Source organism: Dipodomys spectabilis, unplaced genomic scaffold, assembly GCF_019054845.1.
Source record: "Dipodomys spectabilis isolate Male_0828 unplaced genomic scaffold, ASM1905484v1 ptg000234l, whole genome shotgun sequence".
Lineage (NCBI taxonomy): Eukaryota > Metazoa > Chordata > Mammalia > Rodentia > Heteromyidae > Dipodomys > Dipodomys spectabilis.
In genome coordinates, this window is record NW_024870911.1 from 18,625,186 (window position 1) to 18,646,128 (window position 20,943).

General features: G+C 38.9%; 1 pseudogene; it reads left to right on the forward strand.

Annotated features, from left to right (window-relative positions):
* Positions 1–18,220: 18,220 nt before the first annotated feature.
* On the forward strand, positions 18,221–19,440 carry LOC122124306 (annotated as a pseudogene).
* Positions 19,441–20,943: the final 1,503 nt, after the last annotated feature.

Consider the following 20,943-nt stretch of genomic DNA (forward strand, 5'->3'; position numbering starts at 1 on the left):
AGTTATGGTAGTGAAGCAGGCCAATAACTAAATGGGCAACTTATAACTGGTTACATAACACAGGAATTCAGAATTTGAGATCCTGGGTTTTTTGTTTTTTGTTTTTTGTTTTTTGTTTGGGTAATGTGGGTAAGACAAGAAAGAAAGAGGAAAAAAGCAAAAAGATAGGAGGAAAGTGGGGACAGCGGCAGAGGGAGGGAGGGAAAGCAAGAAAGGAAAGAATGAAGGAATAAGAAAGAAGAAAGAAAGAAAATGAGATACAAGGAGAGAGAGGAAAACAAAGACGGGACTTAAAAGATGGGCTCCTTGTCAGATTTTTGAAGCAATACTTACAGTGTAATGGAGAGTAGCAATGAGCAAAGCTCTTAGTTGATAGAAGGAAAGGGAGAAAACCTTGAGCAAGGCTCAGTTGTCAATAGCTATGGAAAGAAATGAGCATTGCATATGAATGAAATTTGTGGAGACAAACCATATTTAAAAATAGACAGGAAATGGCTTTCAATCTGATTCAAGACTACATACTGGGATCCTTCTATTTCTTTTCCCCCAAAATACCATTAAAAGAAGAAAGTTCTCATGATAGTAGGAACAGTCACTAAATATATTTTACTTAGCCTACAGTAACTCTTGTGAAAGGAAGGGAGATTGTAGTTAAAATGTATATAAAACTTTCATTATGAAGCTTCCTGTTAGGGAAATTTGATTTTTAAAATATTCTTTCCACAAAATGACATACTAGTTTTATCTGTTTTTTTTTTTTTTTTTTTAAACACTTCTTAAAACAGGCACAGGGGATTTTTTCAGGAAGGCAGAATTAAGATGTCTCTCTAGAGATGTTCATAATGAGGCCTCAACACAACGTTGAATAATTTTAATTAGGTATATTTCAGAAATGATTTTGAACACTTTAAAGGTAAAAATTCATAATTTCAACAGTAAGGAAATAATATAGTTCTGTGTTTAAAAAATATTTATTATTTTATCTTAATTTGAAACAAATTTCTGACAAAATAATCATGTAGAAATATGTTTAAAAAAGCAGAAAATAGCAAGAGAAAAAGATCCACAGGGACATGACATATGCCATTCAAGTGCTTTATTAAATAATTTAAAAATATTGGGTAATTATTTTAGGTAAAGTCTAGTTACTAGACAGGTACACAATTAAGAGACAGTAAAAATTGAGAGACATCATTTTATATGGTCATATGTACATGATGTTAAGCAAAACGAACCCCAAGATAGGGACACAAATATCTTTTTTCTTTCTTGCTATTGTTTCTAACGTATTTATAATGCACCATGTCATTTTTTTTTTGTTGCTTTGTATGTTCCTCCCCCATGGTATAACACCTGTTTTCACTGTATTTGATGTCGGTGCCCTGCATCTTGTATATATACTTCTCTAATTAGGGGAGGGGAAGGGAAAAAACAAAATGCTTAACTAAGGATACTGGTTGACCCATTGTAGCAATGAGATGTACAAACACTATGTGGAGGGGTAGTTGTGAAGGTGGGAGGGGGAAAACAAAGGAGGAGGCAACAATGTTCATTACCTTGCTCATGTAACTGTAACCCTCTGTACAGCATTTTACAATAAAACAACATACAAAAATTGAGAGACTATACTATAAGCATAAGCCTAATTGTTGGTATCTGAATAAATATCTGATTTATTATTTTATTCCCATTAGAAAGCACTTAAGCAAAGATTATGGCGTTGTTGCCTCCTCCTCCTCCTCCTCCTCCTCCTCCCTCCTCCTCCTCCCTCCTCCTCCTCCTCCTCCTCCTCCTCCTCCTCCTCCTCCTCCTCCTCCTCCTCCTCCTCCTCCTCCTCCTCCTCCTCCTCCTCCTCCTCCTCCTCCTCCTCCTCCTCCTCCTCCTCCTCCTCCTCCTCCTCCTCCTCCTCCTCCTCCTCCTCCTCCTCCCCCCCTCCCCCTCCTTCTTCTTCTTCAAATACAAGTCCTGGGGCTTGAACTCAGGACCTGTCCTTGAGCATTTGTGCTAAAAGTAACATTATACAACTTAAGTCACAGCTCTGGGTCTAGTTTTTTCCTTTTTTTTGGGTCCTGTTGTGGGGCCTGAACTCTGGGCCTGGGCGCTGTCCCTCAGCTCTTCAACTCAAGGCTAGCGCTCTACCACTTGAGCCAAAGCACCACTTCTGGCTTTTTTCTTTTTTGCTTGTGTGGTGCTGAGGAATCAAACCCAGGGCCTCATGCATGCAAGGCAAGCGCTCTACTACTGAGCCTCCTTCCCAGCCCTAGTTTTTTCCTTTTAATAGTTAATTGGAGACAAGAGTCTCATAGACTTTCCTTGAATCTTGATCTTGAGATCTCAGCCTCTGAGTAGCTAGAATTACAGGTGTGAGACCACTGGAGCCCCTCTATATTATGTTTAACTATGTCTAATTAGTCCCTGTGGACAGTTTTTGGTCTGGTACATTGGAACCCATACCTAAAAGCCATTGAATTGTTTAATCATTTGACGTTTGTTGTGGATTATGAATTTGAATTGTTTTTGTTCTGAAAATTGTATTTGTGTTTAACTGGATTTGTTATTAGTAGGTTTACCTAATGGAAAGAGAAACAAATTGACTTATTTTGCTTTTGTTTTTGGATGTACTGGAGATGGAATTTATCATGTTGTGCTTACTAGACAAGTGCTCTACAACTCTGGCTACACTTTCAACATACATTGCTTATTTTCATGGTATGGTCTCATATGCCAGGCTGTCCTTAATTGTGATCCTCCTCCTTGTACTTCCCTGTGCTGCTGAGGATTACAGGTACTTGCAACTGTGCTAACCATTGTGCTTCCTCTGTAGCTGCATTTCAATATGTCCAGCCATTAGTTGAGACATAGTCTCATGACCTTTTTTTTTTTTTTTTTTGCTGTTGTTCAGGTCCTGGGGTTTGAACTCAGGGCCTGAGTACTACCCCTGAGCTTTTATTTTGCTAAAGACTAGCACTCTATGACTTGAGCCATAGCTTCATTTCTGGCCTTTTGGTGGTTGAATGGAGATAAGAATCTCATGGACATTTCTGTCCTGGCTGGTTTCCAACCTTGATCCTCAGATCTTAGACTCCTGAGTAGCTAAGATTATAGGAATGAGCTACCATTGCCTGGATTACAACTTGGCCTTATAAACACTTTGAATACTGTATTGTTTTGCACAATGATTTCTTCTCTTCTTCTGGGATAAAATTTGCATGTATAATTGAAATTTTGATCATGTTCCACATGGAATATGGGCAACTACTGTTGGACTGTTCCTATATCTTTCCATCAGTTTCACAATTGTTCATGACCTAACATAGCTATTTTCTCTAAAATTCTTGAGGTCCATCCCTAATAGAATCCGACCTGTATTTTCAATCTTCTTTACTGTGTTTAAAGCCCATGTGAAGAGAGAACATTACTACATGAAAAGGAATTTTTTTTCTCGTTAGCTTCTTATTAAATTATATTTTCCATGATGCAACTAGTCTTCCATAGAGAAAATCCCTTACCAATTATGGTATGATGGAGATCTTAATCAACTATGGATGTCAATGTCTACAGAAAATCTTTCTTTGGTCTCTTCTAGGCCAAAAATTTTAATCCATTTTTACTCATTTTGATGAGTTTAGAGTACATGTGTATAAAAATGTAAATTTCTTTCTTTTTTTTTTTTGGAGTCCAGTCGTGGGGCCTGAACTCTGGGCCTGGGTGCTGTCCCTCAGCTCTTCAGCTCAAGGCTAGCGCTCTACCACTTGAGCCACAGCGCCACTTCCGGCTTTTTTCTTTTTGCTTATGTGGTGCTGAGGAATCGAACTCAGGGCCTCAGGCATGCAAGGCAAGCGCTCTACCACTGAGCCACCTTCCCAGCCCCTCTTTCTTTTTTTTTTAAAGAAAAGATCATATTTCTATTTTTTGGTTACTTTTTAAGAATTCAGTATGCCATTGTTTTCTGGCCAGATACTAACATATAATAGTATATTATACCAATATGAACATACATTCATATATTATGTTGTGTAGGAAGTATAAGAAATAAGTATGTTAGACTCCCTTCAAACAAGTATTATGTGTCAAATTTTGATAGTCATGAATGGAAGGTTATAGGCATTGGATGGATCAATATTCTTTTCTGTCTTCTCTCATGGGAAAGAGCACCGTTCCCAGCTCCCCAGATACTCTGAGAAGTCTGAAATTTTATACAACATCTGAATCCCACTACAGCAATCTCTCTGTAGAATATTAGACTCTATTTCAACATTAATACTTCAAGGCTCCCTATAGATACACTACTTAATTATAATACCATAACTACACTTTTAATTAACATTGTTGTGTGTTTTTTAATAGTTGATTATAAAAATAGTCAATTAGTTCCTTTCCCCACAAGAATCTCAAAGGCCAGCTTGGAGTAAAAACATTCTTTACTATTAAAGAACAAAGGTAATCTACATTTTTCTTCAAGAAAGAATAAGTAGTTAGAGACTGTAATTCTTTTTTTACAATATGGTTTTTATTGTAAAAATACTGTACAGAGGGGTTACAGTTACACTAGTAAGGTAATGGGTACATTTCCTATCGAGTATTGTTAGTTCCTCCTTTAATTTTCCCCTACCATGGCTTCCCTCTCCACCTCCCCAACTACTCCCTCCTCCCCCCATGTTGTAAAGATTGTTTTCAACATAGTGTCTTGTACATCTCATTGTTACAATAGGTCAACCTGTATCCTTATATCAGCATTTTGTTATTTCCCTTCCCCTCCCCAAATTAGAAAATGTATATACAAGATGCAGGACACTGACATCAAATACAGTGAAAATAGGGGTTATACCATGGGGAAAGAACATACAAGAGAAACAAAAAAATCATATGGTACATTTTAAATATGTTAAAAACAATAGCAAGAAAAAAACCACTTGTGTCTCTATCTTGGGGTTCATTTCAATTATTATCATCATATATGGTCCTATGTACATAGCTTTTGACCTTTTCTGCTTGTCCTAGACATATAATAGTTATTGAAAATAAGGGAAATGATGGGACCTATGTTTCTTTGGGCCTGGCTTACTTCACTTAATATAAAATTTCCAAGTCTTTCCATTTCCTAACAAATAGGGTGGTGCCATTCTTTCTGATGGAGACATAGAATTCCATTGTATATGGAAAATATACCTAATTTTCTTGATCCATTCTTGATCCACTCATCTACTGAGGGGCATCTGGGTTGGTTCCATATCTTAGCTATGGTAAATAATGCTGCAATAAGCGTAGTTGTGCTGGTAGCTTTAGTATAGTCTTGTTTGTGATCATTTGGGTAAATGCCCAAAAATGGGATTGCTGGGTCATAGGGGACTTCTATGTGGAGTCATTTGAGGAATCTCCATACTATTTTCCAAAGTGGTTGAACAATACAGTAGGATTTCCTTTTGGCCACATCCATTCCAGCATCTGTTGTTACTAGATTTCTTGATGATAGCCATTCTAATTGGGGTGAAGTGGAATCTCAATGTTGTTTTGATTTGCATTCCTTTTATGGCCAGAGATGTTGAGCATTTCTTCATGTGTCTATTGGCCATTCTTATTTCTTCTTCAGAGAAGTCTCTCTTTAAGTCTTTAGTACATTTATTTATTTTTTTATCACGGTCTATAACATTTATGAGTTCTGAGGGGGTTCCGGGAAGATGGCAGAGGAGAAGCTGGAATCTGAACAAGCTCTTGCATAGAAAGCAGTTTTAGAGTTCCAGTGAACAGTCCTAAGCCAGAGAATCACACCAAGTGTGCCATCACAGGACAGAGAGTTAGGCAAGAGAGGGAAAATCCAGGCAAGGAGACACATCTGAGCGCTTGTCAGCAGCCGCGGCGGCAGCGGCAGGGTCGCGGCGGCAATACCTGAGACACAGAGAGTCCGGGACGAAGGAGCCAGATGCAGCGGACGAGGGGATTCTACTCAACACCAGCAAGAAGCGACAAGGAGTGGACATCTTCATCCTGCAGTTTGCAGACCAGAGACGACCCAGGATCCAAGACTCGGCGTGAGTAGAAGCCCGACGTCCTCACTCCTTCTCAGGGAGCAGAGGAGGGAAGGCCACCCCTTCCCCCCCAGCACCGGTGATCTCCATCTTCGATACCGAAAAAGCTTGGAGGAGCTGCCAGCTCCAACTCAGGCCTTGGAATAAAACGAGTCATTTAGCAGGTCACAAGAACTTAACGGTGAAGTGACCCTCCCAGACTCAGTTCCATCCAGGGAAAAGTCACCCAGCTCAGGCGCCAGCCATTGGAGTGGCTCTCCTCACTGGGTAACCAGAGCCAGAGGCTGCCCCTCCCTCCAGCAGCCTCCACAATCAATTGAAAAACAGAAACCCTGAGAATGGCTCCAGGCTGGGCTCTGTGAGTTTTTCACAAAATAGCATCAGGGAAAAGCTACTGTTTGTTGAAAGGTCTCAACTCTACCCAGAACCTAGCCTCATCATTGCATCCCCCTCTTTTGTGATTCTCAAAGCAGATCACCCTCCCATTAAACTAACCTGGGAGGGGGATCTCAAAATCTTGGGTAAAGCAGAGCATTTTTCTGCCTGTTCGAACAAACTGACTTAAGAAACCAATGAACCAACAGAATAGAATTGAAAACCCAGAAACGAACCTACAGACCTATAGCCATCTAATCTTTGATAAGGGAGCTAAAACAATAGAATGGAAGAAAGACAGCCTCTTCAGTAAATAGTGCTGGCAAAATTGGTTAACTACATGTAGAAAACTAAAGCTAGATCCTTATATATCACCCTGTACCAGAATCAACTCCAAATGGATCAAAGACCTTGAAGTCAAAGCAGACACTCTGAAAACATTACAGGATGGAATAGGAGAAACCCTAGGTCTCCTTGGCTCAGGGCAAAATTTTTTGAAGAGAGACCCGGAAACACAACAAATCAAAGAAAGGTTGGACAAATAGGGTTGCATAAAGTTGCAGAGCTTCTACAGGGCAAATGACATAGCTAGCAAGATCAATAGAAAACCCACGGATTGGGAGAAGATCTTTACTAGCCATACAATGGACAAGGGTCTCATATCTAAAATATACTTGGAACTCAAAAAATTAAACCCCCCAACAACAAATCCTCAAAGAAAAAACTGCCCAATAAATGAGTGGGCGAAAGACTTAAAGAGAAACTTCTCTGAAGAAGAAAGAAGGATGGCCAATAGACACATGAAGAAATGTTCAACATCCCTAGCCATAAAAGAAATGCAAATCAAAACAACATTGAGATATCACCTCACCCCAGTTAGAACGGCAAAAATCAAGAACTCTAACAACAACAGATGCTGGAGGGGATGTGGACAGAAAGGAACCTTACTTCATTGTTTGTGGGAATGTAAACTTGTTCAACCACTTTGGAAAGCAGTATGGAGGTTCCTCAAAAGACTTCACATAGAACTCCCCTATGACCCAGCAATCCCACTTTTGGGCATTTATCCAAATGTTTACAAACAAGACCACACTAAAGCTACCAGCACAACAATGTTTATTGTAGCATTATTTAACATAGCTAAGATATGGAACCAATCCAGATGCCCCTCAGTAGATGAATGGATCAAGAAAATGTGGTATATATACACAATGGAATTCTATGCCTCCATCAGAAAGAATGACATTGCCCCATTTGTTAGGAAATGGGAAAACTTGGAAAAAATTATATTAAGTGAAGTAAGCCAGGCCCAAAGAAACATAGGTCCCATGGTTTCCCTTATTTGCAATATCTAGTATATGTATGAGTCAAGCGGAAAAGGTCAGATAATGTGATGTCAGGAAAATGAACCCTTAGATATGTATTTTAATGTTTTTTTCTTTCATGCATGTGTTTCTAACTCATTTATAAGATTATCTCTTTGTATGTCCCTCCCCCACAGTATAACCCCTGCTTTCACTATATTTGATGTCAGTATAACTTGTGGAGGAGATGGGGAAAAACCAGTTGTTTAAGGATACAGGTGGACCTGTTGCAACAATGAGAAGTACAAGTTGTCATGTCCAAAATGAGCTTTACAACGTCAGTGCGGGGTGGGGGGGGGGAAGAGGGGGTGAAGGAGAAGGATTGGGATTGGGGGGGAGGGGGGAAGCTGGGAAGGGATGTGAAGGGTAAACCAAAGGAGGAGGCTGCAATGCTTGGTAAGAAATGTACGCATTATCCTGCCCATGTAATTGTAACCCCTCTGTACAGTATGTTCACAAATAAAATTAAATTAAATTAAAAAAAAAAAAAGAAACCAATCAAGCCACAGGACCTCAAGCTGACCAGAGACTCCAACAAGAGGCTGGTTACAGACAAAAGGGAGATACAGTATTCTTTCCACCCCTCCCAAAAAAAAAAAATCAAAGAACTTTTTTGTTTTTTCTTCTTCTTCTTTTCTTTTTTTTCTTTTTTCTTTTTTTTGGTACCTTATATATATAAAAAATTTTTTTTCCTTTTCTAAAACTTTTATTAATCTTTAATTTTTGCCTCTTTTGAAAAAATAATTGTTTTCCAGTAACTTTTTTTTCCTCTTATAATTTTTATTTTAGGAATACGTGAATGTGCGTTTTCCTTTCTTTTCTTGTCTTCTTTCTCTTTTTCTTTCTTTCTTAATTATCTTTTTGTTTTTTGTCTAGCTCTACTGAACTGCTGATCTTTTTTTCTCCCTTTCTTATCCTTTTCACCTTTTCCTCTCTTTTGTTCTTCTTTATGTGACTTAACTCTTGTCCTGCACATCCTCTGATAAACCCGAAGTTAACTAGTAGACCCTATCCCCCATTGTGTACACGCTTAATCCACAAATTTATTACTCAATTCACAACCTCTGAGACTTAAATTCCTTAATAGCAGTACTACCTCTTTATACCTATATGATATTTTAAGCATTTTTAAAAGTTTTTCACATCTCCTCTATGTCCCTCCCCTTCTCTCAATATATTCACATTCCTCTCTAAATAGATGGTCTTTTAATCTCTATAATAACATTAATTTTTACGTTTCTATTTTTTTTTCTGGTCTCTTTTCATTCCCCTTTCCCTTTCTTCTTTTTCTCTCTCTCTCTCTACTTGCATCCTACCCAACCTATTTTCTGCATTGAGATTAGGACATAGTTAACTCTCCTTGTGCCTCCCCACACCAATCTATTCCTATTTTTTACCCACATCTCTCCCTAACCCTAATAATTTCTGTTTTTCCAAATTCTTCTCTGCGGTTCAAAGCCCATTAACATATAGTTGTTTGATGTTGAATAGATGTATCTGTTGAACTAGATTGTATCTGTAGACTATTGACTGTACAAATGCAAACTTTGGTTGATGGTTGCCTTAAGATAGTGTTCTAGCACAAAACTGGTGCTATCTTCATCTCAAATGGGCAGAGTAAGCCGGAAAAACACAAGAAAATTGGAAAATTCGGGTATCTCAATTCCCAATCTTGATAATCAGGGATCAGAACAGATAATGAATAATCCAGAGGAGAGTTCCCAAATAGCTCTACAAACACTGGTGGCAAACATGATAAATGAAAAGTTTGACAACTTACAAAGGACTCTGTATGAGCGTGATAGGGAGAGAGAGGAGGCATCCCAAAAGTTTATACAGGAATATCATAAGCGTGAGGAAGCTACTCAAAAACTGATACAGGATTTGCATGAACAACTTGAGAATACTCAAAGAAAAAGGGAGGATTGGCGTGAGCAGGCTGAGAACACTCAAAGAGAACTGCGGGAATCCCACGAACGGGAGGAAAAAGAACTGCAGGAATCCCACGAACGGGAGGAAGCTAATCAAAGAGTAATACAGGAATTGAGAGACCAGGTAGAGAACACACAAAGATCACTAAAGGCATTCATGGAATCCATTAACAAAGAGCTGAAGGAAGTCAGGGAGACCACAAAGGGAATGCTGAATGGAACCCAACAGAAGGAATGGGAGACCAAAGAAACCATAACCAATCAACTAAGTGATTTGAGAACAAACACTGAACACCAAATTAAGGAAGTACAGAAATTCATACAAGACCTAAAACAGAGCTTCAACAAAGAACTTGAAGCCATCAAAGCTGACCAATTAGAAGGAAAAGAGATAAAAAAACAAAGTAGAGAGTCTTGACAGCAGGTTAGACCATGTAGAAGATTGAATCTCAGGGATTGAAGACAGCCTAGATATTATAGAGAAAGAACATACAACCATCCAAGACAAGTCCAAGAAATATGATAGATCTATCCAACACCTGGAAGACACCATCAGAAGGCCTAATCTAAGGATAATGGGTGTAGAGGAGCACCTAGAAACAGAAGTTAATGGTCTAGGAAATTTTTTTAACAGGATCCTAGCAGAGAACTTCTCAAACATGCAAAAAGATAGGCCTATTCAGATACAAGAAGCCTTTAGAACCCCAAATAGACCAGACCAGAATAGGACATCCCACCGTCACATTATAATCCACACAGGATCAACTCAGACCAAGGAAAAGATCCTTAAAGCTGTCAAGGAGAAAAGGGTAATCACCTATAAAGGGAAACCAATTAGAATCACCTCAGATTTCTCAGCAGAGACAATCAAAGCAAGAAGAGCCTGGAATGATGTATGCCATGCCCTAAAAACAAACAACTATCAACCAAGAATACTGTACCCAGCTAAACTCTCTTCCATAACTGAAGGCCAAATAAAAACCTTCCATAGCAAAGAAAAATTGAAACAATACATCTCCACCAAACCAGCCCTACAAAAGATTCTTAAAGATGTCCTACACGTAGAAAACCAACAAGACCGCAATAAAGGCCAAGAAACTGCACCCAAACTGAGAATCCAAGAACCATAGGAAGAACCCAGTTTTCGCAGCCCCCAAGAAGGTAGATAACATGGCAGGAACTCCCAAATACCTCTCAGTCCTATCTCTTAATGTTAATGGACTGAACTCTCCAATTAAGCGACATAGACTGTCTAGTTGGATTAAAAAACAAGACCCTTCTATCTGCTGCCTGCAGGAGTCACATCTTGCCCGTAAAAACAAACACATTTTCAATGTTAAAGGCTGGAACAAAATCTACCAAGCAAACGGACCCCATAAACAGGCGGGAGTTGCAATCCTAATATCAGATAAAATAGACTTCAAATTAAAATTCGTGAGAAGAGATAAAGAAGGTCGCTACATACTAATTAAAGGATCTCTCCTTCAGGAGGATATTGCAATTCTAAATATCTATTCGCCAAACAATGGAGCACCCAAATTTATCAAAGAAACACTACTTTCCCTCAAATCCCATATAGATCCAAAGACATTAATTGTTGGGGATTTTAACACACCACTCTCCCCACTAGATAGATCAACTCGGCAAAAACTCAACAGAGAAACCGCAGATCTAAACAGCTGCATAGATCAACTAGACTTAACAGACATCTACCGAACATTTCACCCAGCAGCATCAGAATACACGTTTTTCTCAGCAGCACATGGAACGTTTTCTAAAATAGACCACATTTTAGGCCACAAAGCAAACTTGTCTAAATTCAGAAACATTGAAGTTATACCTTGCATCCTCTCTGACCACAAGGGAATAAAATTAGAACTCAACACCAAAAGCCACCAAAGAAAGTCCGGCATCACATGGAGGCTGAACAACACACTGCTGAATCATGAGTGGGTCATGGAAGAGATTAGAAAGGAAATTCAAATGTTCATGCTATTCAACAAAAATGAACACACAAATTACCAGCTCCTCTGGGACACAGCAAAGGCAGTACTCAGAGGCAAGTTTATAGCTCTGAGCTCCTACATCAACAAATTGGAGAGATCTGAAACTAACAATTTAATGACACATCTAAACCTCTTTGAAAAAGAGCAGCAAGATAAACCCCAATCCAGTAGACGGAAAGAAATAATCAAAATTAAATCAGAATTAAATGAATTAGAATCCAAAAAAACTATAGAAAGAATCAACAAAACAAAGAGTTGGTTCTTCGAAAAACTTAACAAAATTGACAGACCCTTAGCAAATCTTATCAGAAAAAGAAGAGAACACACCCAAATTAATAAACTCAGAGAAGAGAATGGAAACATCACCATGGAAACAACCAAGATTCAGAACATTATAAGGGAATACTTCTCAAAACTTTATGCTAATAAAGTTTGAGAACTTGACAGAAATGGACATCTTCCTAGCAAATATTGACATGCCAAAACTAAACCAAGATGAGTTAAACTATCTGAACAGGCCCATATCAAGCATTGAAATAGAAATAGCAATAAGAGACCTCCCAGCTAAGAAAAGTCCAGGACCAGATGGTTTTACAACGGAATTTTACAAGGCCTTCAAAGCAGAACTCACACCAATTCTCCTCCAACTCTTCAATGAAATTGAAAGAGAAAGCTCACTACCGAACACATTCTATGAAGCCATCATAACCCTCATCCCAATACCAGGCAGGGACTCATCAAAGAAAGAGAACTATAGACCCATTTCTTTGATGAACATTGATGCAAATCTTCTCAACAAAATTTTGGCCAACCGACTTCAACAATTCATCCAAAAAATCATACACCACGATCAAACAGGATTCATTTCAGGGATGCAAAGCTGGTTCAATATACGCAAATCAATTAATATTATTCATCACATCAACAGGAGCAAGAATAAGAACCACATGGTTATCTCAATAGACGCAGAAAAAGCATTCGACAAGATCCAACACCCCTTCCTGATGAAGGTTTTGGAAAAAATTAGGAATCCATGGAACATTCCTCAATACAATAAAGGCTGTATATGACAAACCTACAGCCAGCATTATACTCAATGGTGAAAAACTAAAGCCATTTCCTCTTAACTCAGGAACAAGACAAGGATGCCCACTCTCTCCACTTCTCTTCAATCTAGTATTAGAATGCCTAGCTACAGCAATAAGACAAGATGCAGACATAAAGGGGATCCAAATAGGGAAAGAAGAAATAAAACTCTCCCTCTTTGCAGATGACATGATCTTGTATTTAAAGAATCCCATAGACTCCACTCCCAAATTACTCAAGCTGATTCAAAACTTTGGCAAAGTAGCAGGTTATAAAATTAACCCCCCAAAATCAATGGCTTTTCTGTATGCCAACAATGAGAAAAGTGTGGCTGAAATTAGGAAAGCAACTCCATTTGTAATAGCCCCACAAAAAATAAAATACCTCGGAATTAACTTAACTAAAGAAGTGAAGGACCTCTATGATGAAAACTTTAAAATCTTGAAAAAGGAAATCAACACAGAACTTAAAAAATGGCAAAACCTCCCATGCTCCTGGATTGGAAAGATTAACATCGTGAAAATGGCAATACTTCCCAAGGCTATCTACAAATTCAACACAATACCTATCAAAATTCCACCCTCATTCTTCAAGGAAATAGAAGAGGCAATCCAAAAATTCATATGGAACAATAAAAGACCCCGAATAGCAAAAACGCTCCTCAACGGAAAGAACACTGCTGGAGGAATATCAATACCAAATTTCAAACTCTACTATAAAGCCATAGTAATCAAAACAGCTTGGTATTGGCATAAGAACAGACCTCAGGACCAATGGAATAGAATTGAAAACCCAGAAATGAACCTACATACCTATAGCCATCTAATCTTCGATAAGGGAGCTAAAACAATAGAATGGAAGACAGACAGCCTCTTCAGTAAATGGTGCTGGCAAAACTGGTTAACTACATGTAGAAAACTAAAGCTAGATCCTTATCTATCACCCTGCACCAGAATCAAAGACCTTGAACTCAAAGCAGACACTCTGAAAACATTACAGGATGGAATAGGAGAAACCCTGGGTCTCCTTGGCACAGGCCGAAATTTTCTGAATAGAGACCCAGAAACACAACAAATCAAAGAAAGGTTGGACAAATGGGATTGTATAAGGTTGCAGAGCTTCTGCAGGGCAAATGACGTAGCTAGCAAGATCAATAGAAAGCCCACGGACTGGGAGAAGATCTTTACTAGCCATACAACGGACAAGGGTCTCATATCTAAAATATACTTGGAACTCAAAAAATTAAACCCCCCAACAACAAATCCTCAAAGAAACAACTGCCCAATAAGTAAGTGGGCGAAAGACCTAAAGAGAAGCTTCTCTGAAGAAGAAAGAAGGATGGCCAATAGACACATGAAGAAATGTTCAACATCCCTAGCCATAAAAGAAATGCAAATCAACAACATTGAGATATCACCTCACTCCAGTTAGAACAGCAAAAATCAAGAACTCTAACAACAACAGATGCTGGAGGGGATGTGGACAGAAAGGAACCTTACTTCATTGTTGGTGGGAATGTAAACTTGTTCAACCACTTTGGAAAGCAGTATGGAGGTTCCTCAAAAGACTCCATATAGAGCTCCCCAATGACCCAGCAATCCCACTTTTGGGCATTTACCCAAATGACCACAAACAAGGCCACACTAAAGCTACCAGCACAACTATGTTTATTGCAGCATTATTTACCATAGCTAAGATATGGAACCAACCCAGATGCCCCTCAGTAGATGAATGGATCAAGAAGATGTGGTATATATACACAATGGAATTCTATGCCTCCATCAGAAAGAATGACATTGCCCCATTTGTTAGGAAATGGAAAGGCTTGGAAAAAATTATATTAAGTGAAGTAAGCCAGGCCCAAAGAAACATAGGTCCCATGGTTTCCCTTATTTGCAATATCTAGTATAGGTATGAGTCAAGCGGAAAAAGTCAGAGAATGTGATGTTAGGAAAACGAACCCTCAAATATGTATTTTAATGTTTTTGTTTCATTCATGCATGTGTTTCTAACGCATTTATAATATTATTTCTTTGTTGCTTTGTATGTCCCTCCCACACAGTGTAACCCCCGCTTTCACTATATTTGCTGTCAGTATAACATGTGGAGGAGACGGGGACAAACAAGTCGTTTAAGGATTCAGGTGGACCTGTTGCAACAATGAGAAGTACAAAATGTCATGTCAAAACCAGCTTTACAATGTTGGTGGGGGGGAGGGGGGGGGTATGATTGGGTGGGGGGGAGGGGGGAGGCTGGGAAGGGAGGTGAAGGGTAAACAAAGGAGGAGGCTGCAATGCTTGGTAAGAAATGTATGCATTTTCCTGCCCATGTAATTGTAACCCCTCTGTACAGTATGTTCTCAATTAAAATAAAATAAAAAAAAAAAAAAAGAAATGTTCAACATCCCTAGCCATAAAAGAAATGCAAATCAAAACAACATTGAGATATCACCTCACTCCAGTTAGAATGGCAAAAATCAAGAACTCTAACAACAACAGATGCTGGAGGGGATGTGGACAGAAAGGAACCTTACTTCATTGTTGGTGGGAATGTAAACTTGTTAAACCACTTTGGAAAGCAGTATGGAGGTTCCTCAAAAGACTTCACATAGAGCTCCCCTATGACCCAGCAATCCCACTTTTGGGCATTTACCCTTATGTTTACAAACAAGACCACACTAAAGCTACCAGCACAACTATGTTTATTGCAGCATTATTTACCATAGCTAAGATATGGAACCAACCCAGATGCCCCTCAGTAGATGAATGGATCAAGAAAATGTGGTAGATATACACAATGGAATTCTATGCCTCCATCAGAAAGAATGACATTGCCCCATTTGTTAGGAAATGGAAAAACTTGGAAAAAATTATATTAAGTGAAGTAAGCCAGGCCCAAAGAAACGTAGGTCCCATGGCTTCCCTTATTTGTAATATCTAGTATATGTATGAGTCAAGCGGAAAAGGTCAGATAATGTGATGTCAGGAAAATGAACCCTTAGATGTGTATTTTAATGTTTTTTTCTTTCATGCATGTGTTTCTAACACATTTATAAGATTATCTCTTTGTTGCTTTGTATGTCCCTCCTCCACAGTATAACCCCTGCTTTCACTATATTTGATGTCAGTATAACTTGTGGAGGAGATGGGGAAAAACCAGTTGTTTAAGGATACAGGTGGACCTGCTGCAACAATGAGAAGTACAAGTTGTCATGTCCAAAACGAGCTTTACAACGTTGGTGCGGGGGGGGGGGGGGGGGGGGGGGGAGGAGAAGGATTGGGATTAGGGGGGGAGGGGGGAGGCTGGGAAGGGATGTGAAGGATAAAGAAAGGAGGAGGCTGCAGTGCTTGTTAAGAAATGTACGCATTATCCTGCCCATGTAACTGTAACTCCTCTGTACAGTATGTTCACAAATAAAATTAAATTAAATTTAAAAAAAAAAAAAAAGCAGACACTCTGAAAACATTACAGGATGGAATAGGAGAAACCCTGGGTCTCCTTGGCTCAGGCCGAAATTTTCTGAATAGAGACCCAGAAACACAACAAATCAAAGAAAGTTTGGACAAATGGGATTGCATAAGGTTGCAGAGCTTCTGCAGGGCAAATGACATAGCTAGCAAGATCAATAGAAAGCCCACGGATTGGGAGAAGATCTTTACTAGCCATACAACGGACAAGGGTCTCTTATCTAAAATATACTAGGAACTCAAAAAATTAAACCCCCCAACAACAAATCCTCAAAGAAACAACTGCCCAATAAGTAAGTGGGCGAAAGACTTAAAGAGAAGCTTCTCTGAAGAAGAAAGAAGGATGGCCAATAGACACATGAAGAAATGTTCAACATCCCCAGCCATAAAAGAAATGCAAATCAAAAAACATTGAGATATCACCTCACCCCAGTTAGAACGGCAAAAATCAAGAACTCTAACAACAACAGATGCTGGAGGGGATGTGGACAGAAAGGAACCTTACTTCATTGTTGGTGGGAATGTATACTTGTTCAACCACTTTGGAAAGCAGTATGGAGTTTCCTCAAAAGACTTCACATAGAACTCCCCTATGACCTAGCAATCCCACTTTTGGGCATTTACCCTAATGTTTACAAACAAGACCATACTAAAGCTACCAGCACAACTATGTTTATTGCAGCATTATTTACCATAGCTAAGATATGGAACCAATCCAAATGCCCCTCAGTAGATGAATGGATCAAGAAAATGTGGTATATATACACAATGGAATTCTATGCCTCCATCAGAAAGAATGACATTGCCCCATTTGTTAGGAAATGGAAAGGCGTGAAAAAAATTATATTAAGTGAAGTAAGCCAGGCCCAAAGAAACATAGGTCCCATGGTTTCCCCTATTTGCAATATCTAGTATAGGTATGAGTCAAGCGGAAAAAGTCAGATAATGTGATGTTAGGAAAACGAACCCTCAAATATGTATTTTAATGTTTCGTTTCTTTCATGCATGTGTTTCTAACGCATTTATAAGATTATTTCTTTGTTGCTTTGTATGTCCCTCCCCCACAGTGTAACTCCCGCTTTCACTATATTTGATGTCAGTATAACATGTGGAGGAGATGGGACAAACAAGTCGTTTAAGGATTCAGGTGGACCTGTTGCAACAATGAGAAGTACAAAATGTCATGTCAAAACCAGCTTTACAATGTCGGTGTGGGGGGGGACGGGGGGTATGATTGGGTGTGGGGGAGAGGGAGACTGGGAAGGGAGGTGAAGGGTAAACAAAGGAGGAGGTTGCAATGCTTGGTAAGAAATATATGCATTATCCTGCCCATGTAATTGTAACCCCTCTGTACAGTATGTTCTCAAATAAAATAAAATAAAATTAAAAAAAAAGAGACTCCCACAAAAATTTGGATTATCTTCTTGTTCTCCACGGTTTTCTAAGGAAGTCATGTAAGGGGCCACTCACTTAGTCACCTCACGTACTTTTTCTTTAAAATTCTTCTTTCTGTGAAGTTTTCAGTATTATCACAAGTATCCCTAATTTTCGAAATTTTGCATTTGTAAGGACCATTATCATTTCCTATAACCATTATGTGCCTGTGACAATTGAAATATCAGCTCAATTCAGGAAGTAAGAAAAATTTGAGCTGTTTAAAAGAATTGAAAGATGCCTCAGAGATTACCACTAAACAAATTGAAGGCCTACATTTCATATAAACAATATGCCTCCTATAATGGGGCAAGATTGGTTCAATTCTGAACAAGTGAAAAACCTCTGCATTATTGTACATACTGATGAAATAGGATATATGTTTGCTATGCTGAACTCTGATTTGTGCAAATATTGGACATCGGTACACTTCTAGATAGGATAGCTTGCATGACCTAAAGGGAAGGAAAGTCTTTTCTTACTCGTGATACTGTTTTTAATTTTCTGTAGTTTTGTTAAAACAAGACAAAAATGAAAAACAAATCAGAGGAGACTGTGTTCATCTTGCTGAGACTGACAAATGACCCCCAGCTACAGATTGTGGTTTTCCTGTTTCTCTTGGTCAATTTCATCCTGAGCCTGATGGGGAACTTTGTCATCATCTTGCTCACACTGCTGGACCCCCACCTCAAGACTCCCACGTACTTCTTCCTTCGAAGTTTCTCCTTCTTAGAAATTGCGTTCACCACAGTTAGCATCCCATGCTTCTTGACCAGCATTCTCACTGGATACAAAAACAATCTCCTACAATGGTTGTGCAACTCAACTCTTCTTCTTTTCCTATTAGGCCTCACTGAGTTTTACCTCCTGGCCGCCATGTCCTATGAGTGCTAAGTGGCCATCTGCAAACCTCTGCATTACCCAGTCATTATGAATAGCAATGAGTGCCACCAGCTGGTTTTCAGTTTCTGGCTAACTGGATTCTTAATTAACCTTCCTCCTTTGCTCTTAGGACTCCAGCTGGATTTCTGTGCAGCCAGAACCATTGACTTCTTCCTCTGTGACACCTCTTCTGTCCTGCAGATCTCTTGCACAGATACACAGAAATGTTGGCTTTTGTCTTAGCTTTATTGATACTTGTCATCACACTATTTTTAGTGGTTCTCACCTACATAGTCATCATCAAAACTGCTGCAAAATTCCCTTCTGTCCAACAATGAACCTTTCCACCTGTTCCTCACACATGGCTGTTATCTCCATTACTTAAGGGAGTTGTATCTTTTTATGTTTTGTTTTTGTCTGTCATGGGGCTTGAACTCTGGGCCTGAATGCTGTCCCTCAGCTCTTCAGCTCAAAGCTAGTGCTCTACCATTTGAGCCACTGCACCACTTCTGGTTTTCTGAGTGGTCTATTGGAGATAAGATTCTCATGGACTTTCCTGCCTGGGCTGGCTTTGAACCACAATCCTCAGATCTCAGCCTCCTGAGTAGCTAGGATTACAGGAGTGAGCTACCAACACCTAGCTGGAGAGTTGTATCTTTATGTATATAAAGCCCTCAGCAAAGGAAAGGGTGATTTTCAGTAAGGCTGTGGCGGTTCTCTGCACATCTGTGGCTCCTTTACTGAACACTTTCATCTATACTCTGAGGAACCAGCAGGTGAAAGACACTTTCCAGCATGTGCTTCAGAGGTTTTGTTCTTTTCAAAACATGGCTAAATTTGGACAGAAACAACATGCTGCTGGAGCTTGAAAGTGACAATGGAATGTACTTGTCAGTCTTATTAGTTCATGTCTATGTTATTTTTTCCTCAGTATTTAAGTCATGTAAAGTTTACTGACACACTTTACATTCTTCTTCTTGAGTAGATCTTTCTATTCTCTGTGGTAAAATTGCCTTCTGCAAATGAAAATATTAAAGTCTGTGTTTATTGAGGAATCTCTCTTAGCACAAGTGTTAGATTTATGTAGAAAATTCTCTCAAAGTGAGCCATTTTAGACATACTTTTTAAATTATGTTAATACCTGTTCATGTTGCTAGGAATTTTGTATTTGCCCTTAGTATTCTGCATTGCTGATATTGTCAGAGATAAACATGGGATATGGTAATTTTTTATTTTATTTTATTTTTTAATTGTCAAAGTGATGTACAGAGGGGTTACAGTTACTTACATAAGTAAGGAGTTGTGCAGATCATTTCCAACATATTGTCTTGTATATCTCGCTGTTGCATTGGTTCTTTGTCTCAACATTCTGTTCTTCTCCTTCCCTTCCCTAATTCAGTTAAATGTATACACAATACCAGGTTTTCCACCTAGTATTATTCCACCAGGAATAATATTCCACCAAACTCAAATACAGTGACAACAGGGGATATACCATAGGGGGAAGAACATACAAAAGAAATGAAAAATCACATAGTACATTAAAAACAACAACAATGCAAAAACTCTTGTGTCATGCCTTGGAGTTCACTTCACTTAGCATCACCTGATATGGTCATATGTACATAGCTTTTGAGCTATTCTGCTCATCTGCTAAGATTATTCTAGAGGTATACTAATTATTGCAAATAAGGAAAACCATAGGACCTATATTTCTTAGGGTCTGGCTTATTTCATTTAATATGGTTTTTTCCAAGTTTTTCCATTTCCTTCCAAATGGGGCAATGTCATTCTTTCTGAGAGAAGTAAAGAATTCCATTGTGTGTGTGTGTGTGTGTGTGTGTGTGTGTGTGTGTGTGTATGTATATATATATATGTCTCACATTTTCTTGACCCATTCATCTACTGAGGGGCATCTGGGTTGATTCAATATCTTAGTTATTGTGAATAATGCTGCGATAAACATAGTTGTGTTGGTAGCTTTACTATGACCTTATTTGTAATTTTTTGGGTAAATGCCCAGAAGTGGGATTGCTGGGTCATAGGGGAGCTCTATGTGGAGTCTTTTTAGGAACCTCCATACTGCTTTCCAGTGTTTACATTCCCACCAACAATGCAGTGGGGTTCCCTTTTGGCCACATCCCTTCCAGCATCTGTTATTATTAGATTTCTTGATTATTGTCATTCTAAGTGGGGTGAGGTGGAATCTCAATGTTGTATTGATTTGCATTTTTATTTTATTGTAAAAATACTGTACAGAGGGGTTACAGTTACGTGAGTAAGGTAATGGTACATTTCCTATTGAACCTTGTTACCTCCTCCTTTGTTTTTCCCCTACCATCCCTTTTCTCCCCACCTCTCCAACTCCTCCC